The 22,942-nt window shown below is 41.9% G+C and overlaps 1 long non-coding RNA gene across 1 annotated transcript in view; it reads left to right on the forward strand.

Moving 5' to 3' along the window:
• LOC145503683 (uncharacterized) overlaps positions 1-22,942 on the forward strand; it is a 403,694-nt gene that overhangs the window by 291,395 nt on the left and 89,357 nt on the right. The window contains exon 4 of the long non-coding RNA XR_014051656.1: positions 6,422-6,522. This is a non-coding gene — a long non-coding RNA (uncharacterized LOC145503683). The remainder of the gene's footprint in view (positions 1-6,421; positions 6,523-22,942) is intronic.

Consider the following 22,942-nt stretch of genomic DNA (forward strand, 5'->3'; position numbering starts at 1 on the left):
TATAGTCAATACTATTGTAATAACTTTGTGTGGTGACAGATGATTATTGGACTTAGCATTGTGATCAATTTATAAAGTATATAAATGTTGAATCACTATGTTGTGCACTTGAAACTAATATAATGTTGTATGTCAACTATACTTCAATTAATTTTTTTTTATTAAAAATAAGATAGGTCTGAGTTCTCCAAAGGATGCTTCTGGGTATCACTCTTTACACGTCCAGAACATCTGAACCTAGTTTAGGCTCAGGCTAGAATGTCAGGCATCCACTTAGACAAATGATATGTGCAGCTTGAGGCTCTAGACAATTTCTGAATGCCTTTATTGACCAGGTTTGGGGTCATGATTTGAGGAGTTACTTGAAAACCACCATTCACTTGTCCAAATACAGCAGTTCAAGTGGATGCTCTCATAACATTTGAAAAGTCCTTTGGCATTTACACGAAGAAGTTAGAAAGAGGCTCCCTTCCTATGGTCCCTGCAAATAAGGCCCTTTGCTAAACAAACATGCTGTTTGAAACAAAGTTCTTTTAAACCCTCTGCCCACTAGAAAGGGCTTCCCAGGTGGCTCAGCAGTAAAGAATCCTCCTGCAGTACAGGAGACCTGGTTTCAATCCCTGGGTTGGGAAGATCCCCTGGAGGAGGGCATGGCAACCCACTCCAGTATTCTTGCCTGGAGAATCCCATGGACAGAGGAGACTGGTGGGCTAAAATCCATAGGCTCGCAAAGAGACACAACTACAGCGACTGAGCATGCATGCACACAAGCCCACTAGAAAAGAGGACTCTGATCATCCAGCTTGTAAATGTGATCTTGAGTCTGCAGTGATTTGGCCCTATGGCCCTGCTGAACAAGGGCTGAGTCACCCACCAAATGGGGAAATGTGAGAACGTCATTTGTACATATTTGGTGATCTCACTTGAAGTCATTACTGAATTTCAACCAATTTCCAAGAGATTTTTTTTTTCTTCAGTGTCCATCCTCAGTGTCATACCACTGTTATGAAACAAAAGGTCTGAGATTTTTCTTTTCTGACATTTTTTTTTTTTTTGTGGAAGGTATATTAAGCTTTGTAGAAATCTGCAGTTCATTTTAGAAAGAGTTTGCCCTTTAGTACTAACAGGTATGCATGCATAATCTTCAGAGCCTCAGACCTTTCACAGGTATTTAGAGAAATACTGAATTTATGATATTATCTAATTAAATGAATGAAAAACTAAGAGTACAACCAACTGAAATTTGGCTTTCCTCTGATCACCCCACTGGAATCACAATACTTTCAGAGGTCATCCCTTTTTCCCTCCCTACTCCTTGGGAGCAATGTCAGCATTTTTTCTTACATTCTACTACTTCCTCTTCTTCTTTGTTTTTTTTTTTTTTTTTCTTTTTTCATCCTGAGAATGACATGGTCAAATTGATATTTTAGAAGGACCAGCCCAGTATCTGAGAGGAGAATGGACGGGAGGACAGACTGGTGGGGGGTGGAATTAGGCTGGGGGCAGATGCCACATTCAGACAAGCTGAGAGCTTGGCTGATAGAGGACTGGAGGGTCAGGTCAGTAGTACCAGGTACAAGAAGATCCAAGACAGTTCTGCTCTGGCAGAGGTATAGCTTCTGGAGATGGATGGGGTGGAGGGTAGATGCGGATGAGGGGGTTGCTAGGGTGGAAGTGCCTTTGGGACATCCAGGGAGCATGCTCAGAGACAATTGTCTTGGAGGAACTTGTGTCTGTAAATGGTATGGGTGATATTCCCTAAAACAGATCTGAACTTCCCCACAAGCCCCCTAAGCACTGTGCATCCAGGGTGGAGGGGGTAAGGGAAAGCCAATCAATAAACATCATTTTCCTCTCTAGTTTAAATCGTTTAACCCCTTTGAGTCAGTGCTCAGTCTTTGTTTTTAAAATTTAATTTGCGCTATGTACTTAGTCAGTCATGTCTGACTCTTTGTGGCCCCGTGGACTGTAGCCCGCCAGCCTCCTCTGTCCATGAGATTTCCCAGGCAAGAATACTGGAATGGGTTGCCACTTCCTACTTCAAGGGATCTTCCCAACCAGGGTACCGAACCTGGGTTTCTTCTGTCTCCAGCGTTCGCAAGCACATTCTTTACCACGGAGCCACCTGGGAAGCTCCACAATTTAATTTATTTCTCTCTTCCTCAGTAAGTCCATAGCATCTGATTATATGAGACTCCGTCCCCATCTCTATCTCTGTGGGTCACTTTTTGTCTCTGTGTCTTTGAGGAGCAAAGAGAAGGCCCCTGTGCCCAGAGAATAGAGAGCGGGGTTGTGGGGGCTGGTCTCTGCCAGGTGAATCTGAGCCAGACCATGAGGACCTGGCGAGCTATATTGGGAACTTTGGTCCTTATTCCAGCGTGGCGAGAGGAGGACAGGGCCTCTGCAGCTGCGGTGACAGTGAAGGTGGGTGAAGTGTTAGGAGACAAAATGCGCAGAACCTGGGGACTGTTTAGGTGGAGGTTCCTGAAGGAGAAGTCTAGCATGATTCCAGGGTTTCTGTGAGGAGCAACAAAAGACATGGTAGTCATTGTCTACCATGAGGAGGAGGAAGAGCAGACTGGGAAGGGTGAGGCTTCTCCTAAATTTCCGCACCCATTTCTCCTCCCCCATCTGCCTGGCCAGTTCTAACTGCCACTCCCCTTTCCAGACGGTCAGCTGCAGCCACAGAGATAAGTTGGCCACTGACCACTACACACGCCTATTCTCCAACCTCAGCTGGACCTCCTGGCTCTTCGGGAATATTGTATCAATTTCAAATTAAATCTTTCTCTGTTCCTCATATTAAGTTTTAAAAACATTTTTACTCTTTCTGTATTTCTTTTTTAAATATTATTTCTTTTCTTCACTTTATTGTAGTTTCAGTAATGCCATTATAAGCCCTTTAAAAATATGAATGTATTAAAGGAAAAACATACAATATCATAAATAGTATTATCTTTTAACCTTCTAATTATACTACAAATAATATTATATACTATAACTATTATTATTAGTATCTTTTGACCTCCTTATTCTATTCAGCTCCATGGCAACCACAAGATACATATTAGTTCCTGTTGAAAATAGGCTTTTCAAGAAACCCAAACTTGGCCTCCTGGGTCTCCTAGGTCCCAAGCTTCCTTACAACGTATCTTTCCCATCTGTCACTTGCCTTCCTATTTAAGTTCAATGGCTGTCAGTATTTTTATTTATTTCTTAAATTAATTTTTATTGGAGTATAGTTGCTTTGTTTCGTTGTAATGTGTTAGTTTCTACTGCACAGCAAAGTGAACTAGCTTTATGTAACATATACCCCCCACCCTCTTTTTGGATTTCCTTCCCATTAAGGTCACTATGGAGCACTGAGTCGGAGAAGGCAATGGCACCCCACTCCAGTACTCTTGCCTGGAGAATCCCATGGATGGAGGAGCCTGGTAGGCTACAGTCCATGGGGTTGCTAACAGTTGGACACGACTGAGCGACTTCACTTTCACTTTTCCCTTTCATGCACTGGAGAAGGAAATGGCAACCCACTCCAGTATTCTTGCCTGGAGAATCCCAGGGACGGCGGAGCCCGGTGGGCTGCCGTCTATGGGGTCGCACAGAGTCGGACACGACTGAAGCGACTTAGCAGCAGCAGCAGCAGTAGCAGGAGCACTGAGTTAGAGTTTCCTGAAATATACAGCAGATACTCTTTCCATATTTCTGGTTCTTTCTTCCCTCCTCAGTTTTAGCAAACTACCTTGGCTCTTAATTTACTTAAAAATATAGAAGCCAAAGGATGTGATTTTCCTCAAATTTTCTTATCCCCAGTTTAGAACTCTGAACCTTCATTCATTCTCTTTTCTTTCTTGCCTCAGTGGAAGAAATCTGTCTCTCCCCTTCCCAAGCTTTTTTTCTCCTTCTGTGTCCCCATCCCACCCCATTCCACTTTTCCTGGAGCATTGTCTCATAGACTACCCCCATCTCATATCTCATGTTGAAGGAAATGGTGTTTTTCTTTTTCATTTTGAGCCCAGTATTTATACACTCGATGTAGAAAATTTGGAAGATACAGAAAGAAACAAAGATGAGTGCAAAATCCACCCACAATCTCATACAATAGAGAAAACCACATTTGATTTCTAATATTAAAAAAAAAAATTATCTTGCTACTGATTCCCTCCCCTCAGCCTGAAAATATGTTCAGTTCTTCTCTTATTTCTCCTCATGGTTTTCCTATTTCAGTTAGTGGTGTTATTTTTTTTTATCTTATTATCATTTATTTAGGCAGGGTAGACAATAGGGAATCATCTTTGAGTCTTCAATTTCCTCAATTCAACATAAAATTCTACTGATAATATTATATTGATTACTTACTTGTGTTAGGCACACTGCTAAGTACATTAGCTGTGTTTTCCCAATCTTTCACTGCACCACATTATTCTTGTTTTACATGTAAGTAAGCAGAAACTTTGAGGTTCACAGCTAAGCAATGAAGTCAGAATTTGAACTCAAGCCTGTTTATTTCCAAAGTTTCTGCCATTTCAATTTGTCCTCTCCTGACTTTTTCCACTAGTGTTGCTCTGTGCATGAGTGCTAAGTCGCTTCAGTTGTGTCTGACTCTGTGCAACCCTATGGACTGTAGCCCGCCAGGCTCCTCTGTCCGTGGGATTCTCCAGGCAAGAATACTGGAGTGGGTTGCCGTGCTCTCCTCCAGAGGATCTTCTCAACCCAGGGATCGAACTCAAGTCTTCTGCAGCTTCTGCACAGGCAGGCGGGTTCTTTACAGTTAGCACAACCCTGCTGTTGCTCTAGCTCACATTATCCAATTCCCAAATAGCCAAATCACCTCATTAACAACACTTCCCAGTCTTCATCCACGCTCATCATTGGAGATTAGTAGAGGTCTGGTACATTGAATTGCCCTGGTCCCATCGATTTCGTTGTATCTTTACCAAGAAACAGTTGTATTTTATCAGCAAGCCAATCAATGCACTTGTACTGTTCATTATGTTACAGCATTTAATTACATATTATATAAGCCAATGAAACCTTGAGTGTAAAATAGAGTTGTTCCTATGAGAACTAAGTTGAGATTCTTTGGAAAGACTTGGTGAGAGTGAGTGGCCTGAAAATATTATAATCCAAATCAGTACAGGAAAGGTGAACCAGACATGATTGGGAAAAGTTTGTAAACGTATCTTTTAAGATTCTGCACTCAGATTGCTTTTTGCTGCAATTTAAAGAAACAGAAGCTTGAGTGTGGCTCTTACAAGAAAAATGATACAACTCTAATTAGCAGACACTCAGAGGAGGGGCCTTGGCATTCTATTCTATTATACAATTGCTGAATGTACTCATATATGTCTTAGGTTAAACTATAATATCTAAGATAAGTGTGTATAACTTTTTTTAATTCCCTGCCTGTTAAACCAAGTAAGTAAGTGTTAGTTGTTCAGTTGTGTCTGACTCTTTGCAACCCCATGGACTGTAGCCTGCCAGGCTCCTCTGTCCATGGAATTCTCCAGGCAAGAATACTGGAGTAGGTAGTCATTCCCTTCTCCCCGCTATCTTTTCGACCCAGGGATGGAACCTGCGTTTCTTGCGTCTCCTGCATTGACAGGTGGGTTCTTTACCAGCTGAGCCATAGAGAGGCCCTTTCATAGAGAGGTCATATCATGTTAAAAAGAATTATTCCCTTTAGGGCTTGTCATTTTACATAGTCCTTCCTTTCAAGAATGGTTCCCATTTTAAATCTAAAGCATGGCACAAATAAATCTATCACAAGAAAGAAACAGACTCATAGATATAGAGAACAGGCTTGTAGCTGCCAAACGAGAGGTGGGAGGGAAAGTGATGGACCAGGAAGTTGGGGTTAGCAGATGTAAGCTATTATAAATAGAATGGATAAACATCAAGGTCCTACTGTATAGCACAAGGAACTATATTCAATATCCTGTGATAAACCATGATGGAATTAAAAAGCATGTATATATGTCACCCTGGGGTGGAATGACTGCAAATTTATCCTAGGATAGTTCTCTTCTTATTAAAACCTTTTAAAATGGGAGGCATTCTTGGAGAAGGAAATGGCAATCCACTCCAGTATTCTTCATTCGAGAATCCCATGAACAGAGGAGCCTGGCAGGTTACAGTACAAGGGGTCACAAAGAATTGGACATGACCGAACAACTAACACTAACACACCTCCCATTTTCCCCAGGGTAAAGAAGAGAGTGGCCTTACCTATGATTGGTCAATGGCTGCAGGTGACTCTCCATGCATCAGGAATGTCATTGTTTTCCTTACTCACTACAGCCTGAAGATTTGGCAGCCAGGCTGGTGCTTATATATAGAAGGAAGCTAATTACTTCATTTCATTCTTTTGTTGGAACGTTTTCCTACCCACTTACCAATAATCTTCCCTCTCCTTTCACAGCTCCTCTCTGAAGAGACCAACAATAGTGCATTCATCAGAAGAGCTCCAGTTGGAGCCCAGAAGAGACAACGGAAGGCTGGGACCAGGCGGGCTGGCTAGAGGTCAGTGTCCACCAGCTCCTGGGTAATTGGCTCCCAGTCTCTCCAAAGGGAGCTCTTAACAGAGGCAGATAGAAACTTTCATTTAATTCCATGTGGTATAAAAATGTAATTGTTTCACCCATAAAGGCAGTCATGTTTCTATAACAATGGCTTCATTCATGGCTTTCAAGAGTCATTACTACAAGTTCTTTTAGGGACTTAAAAGCAATTATTTTCTTGATCTGAAGCAAAAAAAAAGAATCAGAACACAAGGCTCTCTTTTTCCATTTTTGTTTTCAATAAATAAGGAAAGACATCACCTAAGTGCTTTAACCATGAACATCTTAGAGATGACAGTGGATGTGGGGCACTAAATTCATCTCTGACCTAAAGTCATAGCACTTTAGTCAGTCTTGATGCCCTTTCACGGAGAAATTAACAGCTCAATAAGGACAACTCATGGAAAAGGCAGGTAATAAACCAAGATGTTGGTCCTCTTATGTGCCACCTGGCAACTCTATTTATTTATTTGGCTGCGTTGTGTCTTAGTTGTGGCACAAGGAATCTCAGTTGCATCATTCAGGACCTTTTGCTGTGGTGTATGCACTCTCTAGACGTGGCTCGTGGGCTTACTTGCTCTGTGGCATATGGGATCTTAGTTCTCTGACCAGGAATTGAACCCATGTCCCCTGCATTGGAAGGTGGGTTCTTAACCATTCAACCACCAAGGAAATCCCCGTCTGGCAACTCTTGATAATACAAAATAGCTGAAAATTTCAAGAAAAGCCTCATCCAGTCTAAGAGGGATTCTGTTTATTGTTTTTTGTTTGTTTGTTTGTTTTAACATTTCCAGTATATATCTGTAAATTTAAGAGCAGACTTGCCATATATGGGATCTGATCAGCAAGGCTAAAATCGATGGGTGCTCTGGCCAGCAAGCCCTATGCCCTGGCTTCCTCTAATTCATATATATGGGCTAGTGGAAATTCACTTTCAGAGTAAATAATAGAAAATTAACAAATAACCTAAATATTCAATAGTAAGATACTAGCTGAAAAATACACATGAAATCATTAAATGAAATTATTAAAGTAATGTTATGTGTGTGTGTGTGTGCGTGCTAAGTCGCTTCAGTCTTGTCTGACTCTTTGCCACGCTATGAACTGTAGCCATGGTATATATGTATATAACTACATGAAAAAGCAGGTTAAAAATAAGTATAATATATAGCTCCATTTTTGAGAAATATATGTAAACATACAGAAATACAAACATATGCTATATATGTGTGTGTGTATTTATCTATTCAGGAAAAACAATTGGAAGACTACACACCAAAATGTTGACTGTAGTTATCTTCATCTGATAAGTTTATTTTTTAATTTATTTTTTGGCTGCACTGGATCTTCATTGCTGTGCATTGTCTTTCTCTAGTTGTGATGAGCAAGGGCTACTCTCTAGTTGCAGTGCACAGGCTTGTCGTTGTGGTGGCCTCTTTTGTTGCAGAGTGTTGGCTTTAGGGCACGCAGGCTTCAGTAGTTGCAGCTTGTGGGCCCCAGAGTGCAGGCTCAGAAGCGGTGGCACATGGGCCCAGTTGATTCACCCCATGTGGAATCTAGTTCACTGACCAGGATCAAACTCATGTCCCCTGCATTTGCAGGTGGATTCCTAACCCCTGGACAATCAGGGAAATCCCCATCTGAAAAGTTTTTGAGTGACTTGACTCTTTGCTTCTGCTGAAGAAATTGTACTAACTTCTTTGTGTGTGTGTGTAAGAGAGAAAGAGATAGATTGCTATTTTTTATGTGATTAAAAAAGAGTTAAAACCCTAAATAATGGATTGGGGCTTAAAAATAATTAATAATAGTTACTTTAAAAGAGGTATTTGTGATCTAGAAACCTGAAATACATCGAAAACCACCTAGGCAAGTTAAAAAGAAAATCTAAACATTCTGAGGACAAAATATTATTGACTCATTTGCCAGTTTTCCAACTGTAGTAACTATGGCTTTATAACAACATATTCATAAGAAAAAATTAGGTGTTAAAGTGAATCATCAATTTAGAAAGGTAATTATAAAGTAATCCAACCTCACATGTTGATTGCATTCAACAATCCCATTCAGAAGAGAAATATTATATTCCCTTTACTCTAAGCCATTTGTTACTGAAAAAATAAATGAAAAGTGAAGAAAGCGTTAGTCACTCAGTTGTGTCCAACTCTTTTCAAATGGACTTTAGCCACCAGGCTCCTCAGTCCATGGAATGTTCCAGGCAAGAATACTGGCAGCTCTTGAAAATACAAAATGCAGTGGGTAGCCATTCCCCTTTCCAGGGGATCTTCCTGACCCCGGGATTGAACCCAGGTCTCTTGCATTTCTGGCAGATTCTTTACCATCTGAGCTATCAAGGAAGCCCAAGCCATTTGTTACTACAACAGTCAAAAGATACAGTGTATAAAGGAATTATACATTTTGGACTCTGCATTAGTTTATTAGGAAAATGTGGGAAAAGAAGTGGGTTTAGATGTGGTTTTCTTTCCCTGATTTCTCCCCTTGGAAGAATTATATTCTGGTTAATCCCCAAGGTAAGAAGCCGAGGCTAATATTTATCAGCACATGTTAGAGTATCTATCAGGAACCATACTGGCACATTTAACATTCACAACAATCCTGTAAGATATAGGTGTTTGCCATTTAAGAGACCAAGGCTCAGAGAAATGTCCTAACTTCATGGTCACCCAGCCAGTAAGGTGGTGGTACCAAGATTCATATGGGGCCTTTCTGACCCCATATTTCCAATTAGGCCACAGTTCTAACATTCCGTGGTGATAGATTGCATGGTTTTTCAGTATTATTCAATCTTCCCTTTCCTATAAGACTATACATTCTGTCCCATTGCCTTTGGGTCTGGCCATGTGGCCTGCTTTGACCACCGGAGTGTGAGCAGATAAGATGAACACTGCATACTTTAAGAGGCATCGTGGGTTTGTCTACCTTGCTTTCTCTTTTCCCTCTGTCATATGAATGTCCCCAATAGAGAAGCTTCTTCAGTACGGGTTCCAGAACGTGAAGGCACATGCAGCAGAGCCAAGCGGGTTCTAGCAGCTGCCAACACAGAGCTACCAAAATGTGAATAAGTGTGCACTCGTTTTCTGTTGCTGCAAACCAATTAACACAAACTTAGCACCTTAAAACCATAATATATCATCTCGTGTTTCTATAGGTCAGATGTGTGGGCATGGTGCTCCTGGATACCCTGCTCAGTATCTCACCGGGCTGAGATCAAGGTGTCAGCTGCTATTCTCATTTAGGATTTGAAGTTCTCCTCCGAGCTCACTGGTTATTGGCAGAACTTGTCTCCTTTTGATCGTAGGACTTAGGTTCGGTTTTCTTACTGGCTATGGGCTAGGGCTTGGCCTCAGTTCCTAAGGGCTCTTCTCAAGCCTTTTTGGTATGGCATCTTTCATCCTCAAGCCAGTAATGGCACATTGAATCTGCACCCTGGCAAGTCTCTGACCAGAACACACTCTGCTTTTAAAGGGCTCACATAATTAAGGGGATCAAACCAGTCAATCCTAAAGGAAATCAATCCTGAATAATTGGAAGGACTGATGCTAAAGCTGAAGCTCCAATACTTTGGCCACCTGATGCGAAGAGCTGACTCATTAGAAAAGACCCTGATGCCCGGGGAAGATAGAAGGCAGAAGGAGAAGGGGACAACAGAGAACAAAATGGTTAGATGGCATCACCGACCCAATGGACATGATTTGAGCAAGCTCCAGGAGATGGTGAAGGACAGGGAAGCCTGGCGCACTGCAGTCTATAGTGTCACAAACAGTCAGACATGACTGAGCAACTGAACAACAGCAACAACAGTTAGGTTAGGTCTACCTTGATAATCTTATCTTCAAGTCAACTGACGCATAAAGAGAAGGTGCCGAGGAAGACAGCAGACTTGAGCCTGTGCACTGCTGGCTCCATAAGGGGGTCCCCATGGCACTCCTGGGGACCCTGGGTGGTGTGGGAAGGAGCTGGGCAGGAAGAGCCAGCACCAGGACAGGAGCAGGACAGGAGCACACGTGGGGGCTGGACCAGAGGGCAAGGAGCCCAGCAGGAACTGCAGAATCCCTTTGCCATGTAAGGTAATATCATCACAGGAGTAACACCAAGGGATAGAGACCATGGGGGCCTTCTTAGAATTGTGCATACCACGAAGAGAAAACTGTTTGTGTTGAAAGCCATAGAAATTTTGAAAGATTGATTTTTACCACTTCATAACTGACTAACGCAACTGGCTGCCTGAAATTGTGTGTCTGTGCATATAGAAAAGGACACAGATCTAAGGGGCAGCTCAATGAGCTTTCACAAAATGAACACACCTCTACAACCACCACCCAGATCAAACAAATATACAAAAACAAGCAAATAGACAAAACCTAGAAAATGATTAACAACACAGAAACCCCTTTGCATTTCCTAGATGCTAAAATAACCACAATCCTATCTTCTAACACCATAGATTATTTTTGCCTGCTTTTGAACTTGTACAAATGGTCTCTGGCTTCCTCCTCTCAATACTACATCTTTGAATTCCATTCCCTTTGTTGTGTGCAGTTTTAGTTCCCTCCCTCTATTATATTTCATTATGTGGATTTCCACAATTTGTTTTTACATTCTTCAGTTGTTGACAGGCATTTGGTTAGTCTCCAGTTTTTACTTGTTACCAGTCATGCTACCCAAGCTGTTTATGCTGAGATTCTTTCTCTCCCTGTCCCTCTTCCTGCCCCCTTCTCCCTTTTTCTTCCCTTCATTCCTTTTTTTCTTTCTTTTCTTGCTTTTCTCTCTCTTTCTTTTTCTTTCTTTCAGATGTCTTTATATCTTAGATCTAATCTTTCCTCTCCCCAAAAAGGAGGGAATCCAATCTCCTATTGTCAATACCTTTCAAAGTTATCGGCCATTTAAGAAACCCTCTCTGAAAGATTGTTTGGAAAACCACGGTGAATGGATTCAGACCAAGAATGTAGGGAACTGCAGGAGGGGTAAGTAACAAGGTTCACACCCTTGGTTTATCTCAGGGCAGAAACTGCTTAGGGGAGACTAACATCATTTCAACCATCACTCTGAGTTGAGCCATGCAGTGTAGTGGAAAACAAGGTAGACCGGAGGTACCATTAAGGGCTCCGAATCGGTTCCTTTTTCTAGCTGATAACCTTGGCAAGGCTACCTCTCTGAGCTTCCTTTCCTCCATCTGTCATGGAGGCAGTGATAACTTTCCATTCAGATGTTTCTATGCCCTTCCATACTTATACCCCTTATTCAGAAAACAACAACACATTTTGCCCCGGCCCCATTGCACCATCTGTTTTCTGATCTTCTCTGCCTTGCTTGTGTCCCGGAAAACCAGCCTCTGTAGACTGTATCACCTGGTTCTGTTACTGTTTTGCTCTGAACTGGGTTCAGCCAGTGGAAGGCACTGGCAAGGCATTGGAGGGAAAGAAGGGAAAGAGGTTGGATGATTCTCTTGCACACACACTGCTCCCTCCCTGCCTCACTGTTGTTCTGGAGTGGCTGCGTCCCCTCAGGCCACAACACCTTTGTCCCTCTTCTACTTTTTTTTAAATTAAAAAATTGTTTTAAGATCTGCCATGTATTTTATTTTTTGATTACTTTTTATTGGCATATAGTTAATTTTGTGCAAACTCCAGGAGATGGTGAAGGATAGGGAAGCCTGGCGTGCTGCAGTCCATGGGGTCACAAAGAGTCAGACACGACTGAGTGACTGAACAACAATAGTTGATTTACAATGTGGTGTTACTTTTTGCTGTGCAACAGAGTGAATCAGTTTTACATATACATATATCCACTCCTTTTAGATTCTCTTCCCATATAGGTCATTACAGAGTATTGAGTAGAGGTCCCTGTGCTATGCTGCTGCTGCTAAGTCTCTTCAGTCGTGTCCGACTCTGTGAGACCCCATAGACGGCAGCCCACCAGGCTCCGCCATTCCTGGGATTCTCCAGGCAAGAATACTGGAGTGGGTTGCCATTTCCTTCTTCAGTGCATGAACGGGAAAAGTGAAAGTGAAGTCGCTCAGTCGTGTCCGACTCTTAGCGACCCCATGGACTGCAGACTACCAGGCTCCTCCGTCCATGGGATTTTCCAGGCAAGAGTACTGGAGTGGGGTGCCATCACCTTCTATGCAGTAGGTCCTCACTACATATATAGTAGTCTGTATGTGTCAATCCCAATCTCTTAATTCATTCCTCCCCTTCCCTTACTCCCTGCTAACCATAAAGTTGTTTTCCATGTCTGTGACTCTATTTCTGTTTTGTAAATATGTTCTTTTGTACCATTATTTTTTAGATTCCACATATAAGTGATACTGTATATTTATCTTTCTCTGTCTGACTTACTTCACTAACAATCTCTAGTCCATCCATATTGCTGCAAATGGAATTATTTCATCCTTTTTATGCCCGAGTAATAAATATTCCATTGTGTGCTAAGTCACTTCAGTCATGTCTATCTCTGTGTGACTGCCAGGATCTTCTGTCTGTGAGATTCTCCAGGCAAGAATACTGGAGTGGGTTGCCATTGCCTCCCCAGGGGATCTTCTGGACCCAAGGATCGAACCTGTATCTCTTATGTCTCCTGCATTGTCATGTGGGTTCTTTACCAATAGTACCACCTGGAAAATCCAGTTCAGTTCAATTGCTCAGTTGTGTCCGACTCTTTACAACACCATGGACGGCAGCACGCCAGGCTTCCCTGTCCATCAACTCTTGGAGCTTACTCAAACTCATGTCCATCGAGTTGGTGATGCCATCCAACCATCTCATCCTCTATCGTCCCCTTCTCCTCCCACCTTCAATCTTTCCCAGCGTCAGGGTCTTTTCCGATGAGTCAGTTCTTCACATCAGGTGGCCAAAGGATTGGCGTTTCAACTTCAGCATCAGTCCTTCCAATGAATATTCAGGATTGATTTCCTTTAGGATGGACTGGTGGGATCTCCTTGCTGTCCAAGGGACTCTCAAGAGTCTTCTCCAATACCACAGTTCAAAAGCATCAATTCTTTGGTGCTCGCTCAGCTTTCTTTATAGTCCAACTCTCACATCCGTACATGACTACTAGAAAAACCATAGCTTTGACTAGATGGATCTTTGTTAATATTCCATTATATGGATGTATGTATTTGGGTTTCCCTTGTGGCTCAGACAGTAATAAAGTATCTGCCTGCAATGTGGGAGACCGGGGTTCAATCCCTAGGTTGGGAAGATCCCCTGGAGAAGGGAGTGGCAACCCATTCCAATATTCTTGCCTGGAGATTTCCATGGACAGAGGAACCTAGTTGGTTACAGTCCATGGAGTCACGAAGAATCAGACACGACTGAGCAACTAACACACACATACATATCATATGTAATATACAATATAATATAATATGGTATATATATATATATATATATATATATACCTTCTTTATATAAAGGAATGCCATATCTTCTTTATCATCCTTCTGTTGATGGATATTTGGGTTGCTTCCATGGCCTGGTTATTATAAATAGTGCTGCAGTGAACATTGGGGTGCACGTATCTTTTTGAATTATGATTTTCTCCAGATATATGCCCAGGAGTGGAATTGCTGGATCATAAGTTAGCTCTATTTTTAGTTTTTTTAGTCCTTCTTCTACTTTAAAGGTGATTGTTATTTCTCATTCATTGGTGTTCCACCATCCTTTGCTTTTTAACCCCGTCCTTATCTCTGTAAACAGTTCCTTTATTATATTGTTAGGCTTAAGCCCTTTGAAGTGGATACTTGCGATGTCCCTGATACTGGAGGAGGGAGTCCTATTATATTGTCAAACATGATGGGGAACTAGAAATAGTATCAAAAGCTGGAAGCCGAAGAAAACCAGGGATTTGAAGAACCAGAGAGATGAGATAGAGGAATGATGAATCATAGAGTCATATGAACAGTTTCTGCAGTCTCTCTTAAGTTCTTTACCTGCATGGCATTTAACTTCTGTGAGTTAATATAACTACTTAATCTAGAAGTGAGGAAACTATGCCTTAGAGTGGTTAAGTAATTTCTTGACAGCATTCTTTCATAACTGACAGAGCTAAGATTTGAATCCATGACATTTTACCTCCCAAACCTCTGCTCTTAAACAAAACAGAAATTTACTTTCTATTGCAGAAACAAGAACTGTGGTTGACTGCTAGCTTTACATACTTTCAAGACTTAGTATGCAGCATAACTGTGTCTTGAAGACACAGAAATGGGACAGATCATTTGAAGATACTTAGCAAGTTTATACAAGTGTTAATGAGTACAGAATTGGAAGGTCACGATACGAACAGCTGGCATCTCTTCTCTGTCACTTCTTGGTCCCCAAGCTTTGACAGCTCCTCATTGACCCCAAAACAAAATCCAACCTCCTTTGCTTGCCCTTTAGGGTTCTCTGCAATCAGACCGCATCTCTCTTTGGGGATGACCTCCTGCCCATCACGTACTCAACTTGCTCTGATCAAACTGACTTACTCTTTGTGGTTCACTTGTTTCTTCATCAAGTTGCCTTCTATTTTTCTTCTTTGAAATTCTCTTAAGCCTTTTTGTCCCACTTAAAAGCTACTTCCTCCAGACAGATATTTTCCTATTACATCCCTCCTCTGAACATTGACAGCTTTGTTTAGGCTACTTTCTCTGCACATATATGCTACTTGGAGTTCTAGTTGTCTACATTCATCTCCCTTAGACATTAGGAGCTTGGAGGATGAGGAACACTAAGAAGAGGAAAATGGAACTCCTACCCACAAGGTGGTAAGAACACAAAGAACTATAAATACCAATGCCTCTGTGTATTTGGGGATTTTACTTTAGGCCACTGATAAGAATATGTAAAAGAGTTAATATTCATATATAGTTGAGGGAATCAGGGAAGGTTTCTTGGATAAAAAGACATTTGGTATGTACCTGGAGCTCTGGTTGGGCTGTCTGCCGTCATAAGCTGGGGAGGACATTCTTGGGAAAGACAAAGTGTTGCTTTCATTGTGCATCCCGGTATCTCTGATGATCAATGAACCTAGTAACAGTGTCTATCATTTACTGAGTGCTTAATAGATGCCGGACATTGTGTTACATGCTTTTTGTACATTATTTCATCTAATTCTCATGAGAGCATCCCCATTTTACAGATGTGAAAAACCAAGGCTTAAAGAGATTTGGTAATTTGTCCAAAGTGGCCCAGTTAGTAAGAGGCAGAACTAAATCTTATACCTGTATCTAACTGATTAGAAAAGTCAAAAAGATGAAATATGAGGCCACATTGCCTTTCTTGTTACAACTTGATACGATATATAATCCTTATTTATGCATGTACCACCAACATTGCGGAGAAAATTCAAATCTTCAAAGAACTATATGAAGCCAACATAATCCTCACATAATATTTATAAACTGACAGATTTTAAGCAATCTAATTATTTACAATGTCTCTGATGCTCTTTTTTTTGAGAGTTCTACATTTTTAAAAATAATATTTCAAAACAATGTTCCATTTATATTCTTTAGATTGATGCATTAAAATTATGCCTCTTTAATCTGAGGTACCTAATTAATTCCAAAATGTCTTTGGTTTTCTCTTGAAGTATTTTCTAAAAATAAAATGTGGTCCCACAGTAATTATGTTAGTCACCATTCAAATCATGGTCTCTATTTAAATTCAAAACTGTATCTAGTAAGTTTAAAAAAAAAAGCTTGGTCTTTGATATTTTTATCCGGATAAAAAATGTCACAGTGCCTTCTAAATCTATGAATGAAATTAAATTTGGAGTTATGAAACTGCCATGCATTATAGGATATGGGTGAAGTTACCAAAATCAGTGAGAGTGCATTTTCCAGATGCTCAAGCAATGAGCATTAGCATTGGAGTTTCCTGGGTGTAAGTTATAAATTAGTACAAGCTGAGAAAGAAATCTCAGTATTTTTTTCTTAATTCATAAAACCCTTTTTCCCTGCTGTTATGAAATATTTCTGTGCCCTGTGTGAGAACAGTAATGAATTTTCCTATTAACAAAATATGACTGCACATCAAAATGTTGACAAGTATGTGACTCAAAGTCTTCAACCCCAGGATGAATTAAGGGGCAGCCTCCATATTGCACTCTGTTAGAAACAGAGCACCAAGGTCAGTGAGCTTAAGGACAGATTGCTGGCAAAATCTGCTAAAGAAGTGAGAGAGAGGGAGCCTTCCAGGGGTACATTATTTTCTACCAATAGGCAGAAGAACGGCAGATGTTCACAGGTGTGGCTCCACCAAATAGAGTGCTCTTTCTCAGGCCTCTCATTGGATGCCTTGCATTGGTGCAGAGAAGCAGCTTTGGAGAACTACAGGAAATGTTAAAGCTTTAGTAGAGACTCCAGTGCTAAAGATTTGGGGGAAGAAGTCACATCTGAAAGACATAAAGTTTGGAATTGTTGGAGTTTTTGTTCCGTTTCGTAGAACTACCAGTCACTAGAAACAAGAGGACAGTGAAAAATGGAATCGGTACAATTTTATCGAATCATTGTTGTATGCATGCATCAACATACGAACTTTTGGGCAATTAACAAACAGTATGGGCTTCCCTGGTAGCTCAGCTGGTAAAGAATCTGCCTGGAGTGCAGGAGACCTGGGTTGGATCCCTAGGTTGGGAAGATCCCCTGGAGAAGGGAAAGGCTACCCACTCCAGTATTCTGGCCTAGAGAATTCCAAGGGGTCACAAAGAGTAGGACACAACTGAGCAACTTTCACTTTCCAGATCACATATTCTTGTTAAGATATGTAGAGGGCTGAAAACATCTCCCAGAATGATCACAATTGTCTATTGTTATGCTTGGCAGGAATTGGACTATAATATGGATAAAAGTTTAATTTGTTTAAACTATTTTTCACTCCCTAGAAAATACCTCCAGCATCATGAACATCAGTAGGCTGATAAACATAATGTATCTTATGGAACAAGACTCAAGATGACCAACCATCCTGGTTTGTCTGGGACTGGGGAGTTTCCCCAGGACGTGTGTCTTTCAGTGCCTCTGAAACCACCACTAGCCTGGAGTAGTACCAGGCATGCATGGATGGTTGGTCAACCAACAATAAAATCAAATGTTTCACTTTCTGTTTCATATGCTAAATTGATATGAAATTTAAAAGTGCTAAGAACAACAACAACAACAACAAAAACCAGCTCTTTTATTTTTAAGCCACTAACTTCTATTCCTGGAGAAGGCAATGGCACCCCACTCCAGTACTCCTGCCTGGAAAATCCCATGGATGGAGGAGCCTGGTAGGCTGCAGTCCATGGGGTCTCGAAGAGTCAGGCACGACTGAGCGGCTTCACTTTCACTTTTCACTTTCATGCATTGGAGAAGGAAATGGCAACCCACTCCAGTGTTCTTGCCTGGAGAATCCCAGGGACAGCGGAGCCTGGTGGGCTGCCGTCTATGGGGTCGCACAGAGCTGGACATGACTGAAGCGACTTAGCAGTAGCAGCAGCAGCAGCAATTTCTATTCCTTTTTAAAAATTTTTATTTATTTATTTTGGCTGCAGTGGGTCTTAGCTGCCCTGCAGAGGATCCTTTGCTGAGACGTGGAGGCTTCTTTCTTAACGGTGGCGCATAGGCTCAGTAGTTGCAGCCGACAGGCTTAGTTGTCCCACAGCATGTGCTATCTTAGTTCACTGACCAGGGACTGAACCCTCATCCCCTGAATTGGAAGGTGGATTCTTAACCACTGGGCCACCAGGGAAGTCCCTATTTATTTATTATTATTATTATTGATTTGTTGGAAAACTGAATTTTTTTTTTAGAAATAAAGTAATCCAATAAAATGTTACCTTCTATTATAAACTGAAGATTTTTTTAAAATAGCTTATAAGCAGTGATTCAATCAGTTCGTTACATTAAAGCATATCAAAGCTGTTGCTGTAAATATAGAACAGATAAATAAGCCAAGTCAAAAAGCAGGCAATGAAATGAGTCCTGAAAACTAATACAGTGAAAGAGAAGATGCAGCTATATGAGACAGAGCTGTTGCATTCGCGATGTTCATTATTCTGATGGGAGTTCTGCATTGGGATGCGTTGAAGGACTGAAAGAAGCTGAGATACAGCAGACATCTGCGTCTTGGGATGAAAAGAAGTGATGGGAGGAGTTGAGCCGCTCTGTGCCACTTCCTTGTACTTGGACCTCCTTGACAAAGGACAAACTGCAATTGCAGTGGGAAGAAGAGCAGGATAGAATGTGAAAATGCATACTAACACCTGAAGATCATCCTTTTTTTTTTTGTGCTTCAGAGCAGGGCTTCAGGCATTTGTGATTATTGCATTAGAATTTAATAATAGCTGAGTGGTTTTAAAAATACATTTTAGAAAGTACATTGCACATGTTTGTGGTTCATTCTAATTTAAAATATAAGGTGTTGGAGAGAGGGGGCTAAGATGGCGGAGGAATAGGACGGGGAGACCACTCTCTCCTCCACAAATTTATCGAAAGAACATCTGAACGCTGACCAAACTTCACAAAACTACTTCTGAAGGCTGGCTGAGGACGTCAGGCTTCCACAAAAACTGCGCATTATCTTCAAAAGAGGTAGGAGAAATTATAAAAGATAAAAAGAGAGACAAAAGAGTTAGGGACGGAGACCCGTCCCGGGGAGGGAGTCGTAAAAGAGGAGGAATTTCCAAGCACCAGGAAACCCTCTCACCGGCGGGTGTGGGGGAGGATTTTTTATCTCGGAGGGCAACGTAACTGGGAGGAAAAAATAAATAAAATCCACAGATTACGTGCCTAAAGCAACTCCCAGCAAAGAACCCCAGACGCTCGCATCATCCGCCACCAGCAAGTGGGGGCTGAACGGAGAGGAGCGGGCGGCATTGCCTAGGGTAAGGACCGGGCCCAAGTGCCCCGAGGGCAATCTGAGGGAGCTAACGTGAGATAGTAACCTAAACTGTGGGACAGCGAGAGAGAGAGAGAACTATCCCGCGAAAAGCCCAACTCTAAGGCACTGCCGGCCCGCTCACAGAACAAAGGACTGAGCGATACCAGAGGAGAGCTAGCCGGCTGCGGACCGCCCCATCCCCCGCCGGACACAGCGGGCAGGCGGGGCCCGCCAGAGCCGGAAAGGGGCAAACTCCGCTCCAGAGAGGGCACCCCCTACCAAACTGCAAACAGGCTCCCAGTTTCTAAGCAAAGACTGCCTGAGATCCCGGAGGGTCGACAGCCGCCGGGAGGGTCGCAGCCAGAGACCAGCTCCCCAGAACCGACACAAAGCACACCGGAGCCGGGCGCGCCCGTAAACCGAGGCGGGGACCAGGGAGGTGATAAGCCGCACCGCCCCAACAGGGGAGAGCGCCCTCGCCAAACTCCTGGCAGCTCCGACCGGGAACGGCACAAGCCGCGGGCGAAACCGAGTCTGCGCCTTTGTGGAGTAACCGGGAGCCTGAACCTGAGCGGCTTAGACCTGGGAAGTGCACGCAGCTCAGGGCCCGCTCCCCGGCCGAGTAACCTGAAGCCTGAGCAGGGTAGACGGGGAAAGCACACACGCCGTGAGCGGGGGCGAACCCAGTGCGGCCGAGACACTGCGAGCTTACCACACACACGCCAGAATTGCAGTGTTCCTTCCTCCCCACAGCACGATTGAACAAGCGAACCTAAAGAGATCACCTCCACCGCTTTGTTGCAGGGCGGAAATTAGATACTGAAGAGATCTCCAAACAGAAGCCAAATAAACAGAGGGAAGCGCTTTGGAAGGAACAGGCCAACAGATTAAGATCCCTGTAGTTAATACCGACTGCATTGAAAAGGACCTATAGATCTTGAAAAGTATAAGCAGGAATAAGGATCTATCTAAAACTGAGCAGATCCCACACTGCTCACAACAGCTCCAGAGAAAGTCCGGGATATATATATTTTTTACTATTTTTTTTTTTTTAATTAAAAAAAAAAATTTTTTTTTTCTCTTCTTTCCTTTTTCTTCAAGTCCTCTATTACACCTTTAACTTTCATTTTCATAACCCACTATTAACTTGCAAAAAAAAAACCCTATTTTTGAAGCAAACTACATACATATATCTTATACCTTTTGTTTTCTTTTTTTTAATGTTTTTTTTCCTGTTCTACATTTTTTTACTGTTTCCTTTTTTTACTGTTTTACTGTTTTTTTTTTCTTTTTACACTGTTTCCTTTTTTTCTTTTTTTTCTTTTTTTTTTTTAGATTGTAAGTTTTATAAGAGTCTAACCTCTACTCTAGATTTTTAATCTTTGTTTTACATATTTGATATCAACTTTGTACATTTAAGAACCCAATCTTTAGGACCCATTTTTACTCAGGAGTGTGATCACTGGCCTGATTACTCTCTCCCCCTATTGATGCTCTTTCTTCTCCCCCAGGGAACCTCTATCTCCCACCCTCCTCCTTCTCTTCTCAACCCAATTCTGTGAATCTCTGAGGGTGATCTGGGTGCCGGAGAACACTTGAGGAACAGGATACTGCCCAGATCTCTCTCTCCCCTCTTGATTCCTCCCTTTCTACTCATGCTCACCTCTATTACCTTCCTCCCCCCTCTCTATGTATCTCTGTGAACCACTCTGAGGGTTCCAAACTGTGGAAAGCACAGAGGGAAGTGCTTACTGGCTAGATTGCTCTCTCCACATTTGAATTCCCCTCTTCCCCTCCTGGTTACCTCAACCCACCCCCCCCCACCTCATCTCTCCATGTAACTCAGTGAACCTTTCTGGGTATCCCTCACTGTGGAGAATCTTTTCACCATTAACCTAAAAGTTTTATTATTGAGGCTGTATGGAAGGAGAAGTCTTCAGGCTACTGCAAGAATAAGACTGAAAGCCAGGGGAAACATTAATTAATAAGAGACCATCCAATAGCCTCCATAAATTCACTGAAACCAAGCTCCACCCAAGAGACAATAAGTTCCAGAGCAAGACATACCACGCAAATTCTCCAGCAACGCAGGAACATAGACCTGAGCATCAATATACAGGCTGCCCAGAGGCACACCAAATCCATAGACATCTCAAAAATTAATACTGGTCACTCCATTGCACTCTAGAGAGCAGAAATTCAGCTCCACCCACCAGAACACCGACACAAGCTCCCCCAACCAGGAAGCCTTGACAAGCCAACTGTCCAACCCCAACCGCAGTGAGGAACCTCCACAACAAAGAGGAACTTCATACTACCAGAATACAGAAGGGCCACGCCTAACACAGCAATCTAAACAAGATGAAAAGGCAGAGAAATACTCAGCAAGTAAAGGAAAATGAGAAATGCCCACAAAGCCAAACAAAAGAGGAGGAGATAGGGAATCTATCTGAAAAAGAATTTAGAATAAGGATAATAAAAATGATCCAAAATCTTGAAAGCAAAATGGAGTTACAAATAAATAGCCTGGAGACAAAGATTGAGAAGATGCAAGAAATGTTTATCAAGGACTTAGAAGAAATAAAAAGGAATCAATATAGAATGAATAATGAAATAAAGGAGATAAAAGACACTCTGGAGGGAACCAACAGTAGAATAACGGAGGCAGAAGATAGGATAAGTGAGGTAGAAGATAGAATGATGGAAATAAACGAAGCAGAGAGGAAAAAAGAAAAAAGAATCAAAAGAAATGAGGAAAACCTCCGGGACCTCTGGGACAATATGAAACGCCCCAACATTCGAATCATAGGAGTCCCAGAAGAAGAAGATAAAAGGAAAGGCCATGAAAAAATACTCGAGGAGATAATAGTTGAGAATTTCCCTAAATTGAGGAAAGAAATAGTCACAGAAGTCCAAGAAACCCAGAGAGTTCCAAACAGGATAAACCCAAGGCGAAACACCCCAAGACACATATTAATCAAATTAACAAAGATCAAACACAAAGAACAAATATTAAAAGCAGCAAGGGAAAAACAACAAATAACACACAAGGGGATCCCCATAAGGATAACAGCTGATCTTTCAATAGAAACCCTTCAGGCTAGAAGGGAATGGCAGGACATACTTAAAGTAATGAAAGAGAATAATCTACAACCCAGATTACTGTACCCAGCAAGGATCTCATTCAGATATGAAGGAGAATTCAAAAGCTTTACAGACAAGCAAGAGCTGAGGGAATTCAGCACCACCAAACCAGCTCTCCAGCAAATGCTAAAGGATCTTCTCTAAACAGGAAACACAGAAAGGATGTTTCAACACGAACTCAAAACAACAAAGTAAATGGCAACGGGATCATACTTATCAATAATTACCTTAAATGTAAATGGGTTGAATGCCCCAACCAAAAGACAAAGGGTTGCTGAATGGATACAAAAACAAGACCCCTATATATGCTGTCTACAAGAGACCCACCTCAAAACTAGAGACACACACAGGCTGAAAGTGAAAGGATGGAAAAAC

This window comes from Giraffa tippelskirchi, chromosome 4, assembly GCF_054371585.1.
Source record: "Giraffa tippelskirchi isolate mGirTip1 chromosome 4, T2T-mGirTip1v1.2.pri, whole genome shotgun sequence".
In the NCBI taxonomy this organism is placed as follows: Eukaryota; Metazoa; Chordata; class Mammalia; order Artiodactyla; family Giraffidae; genus Giraffa; species Giraffa tippelskirchi.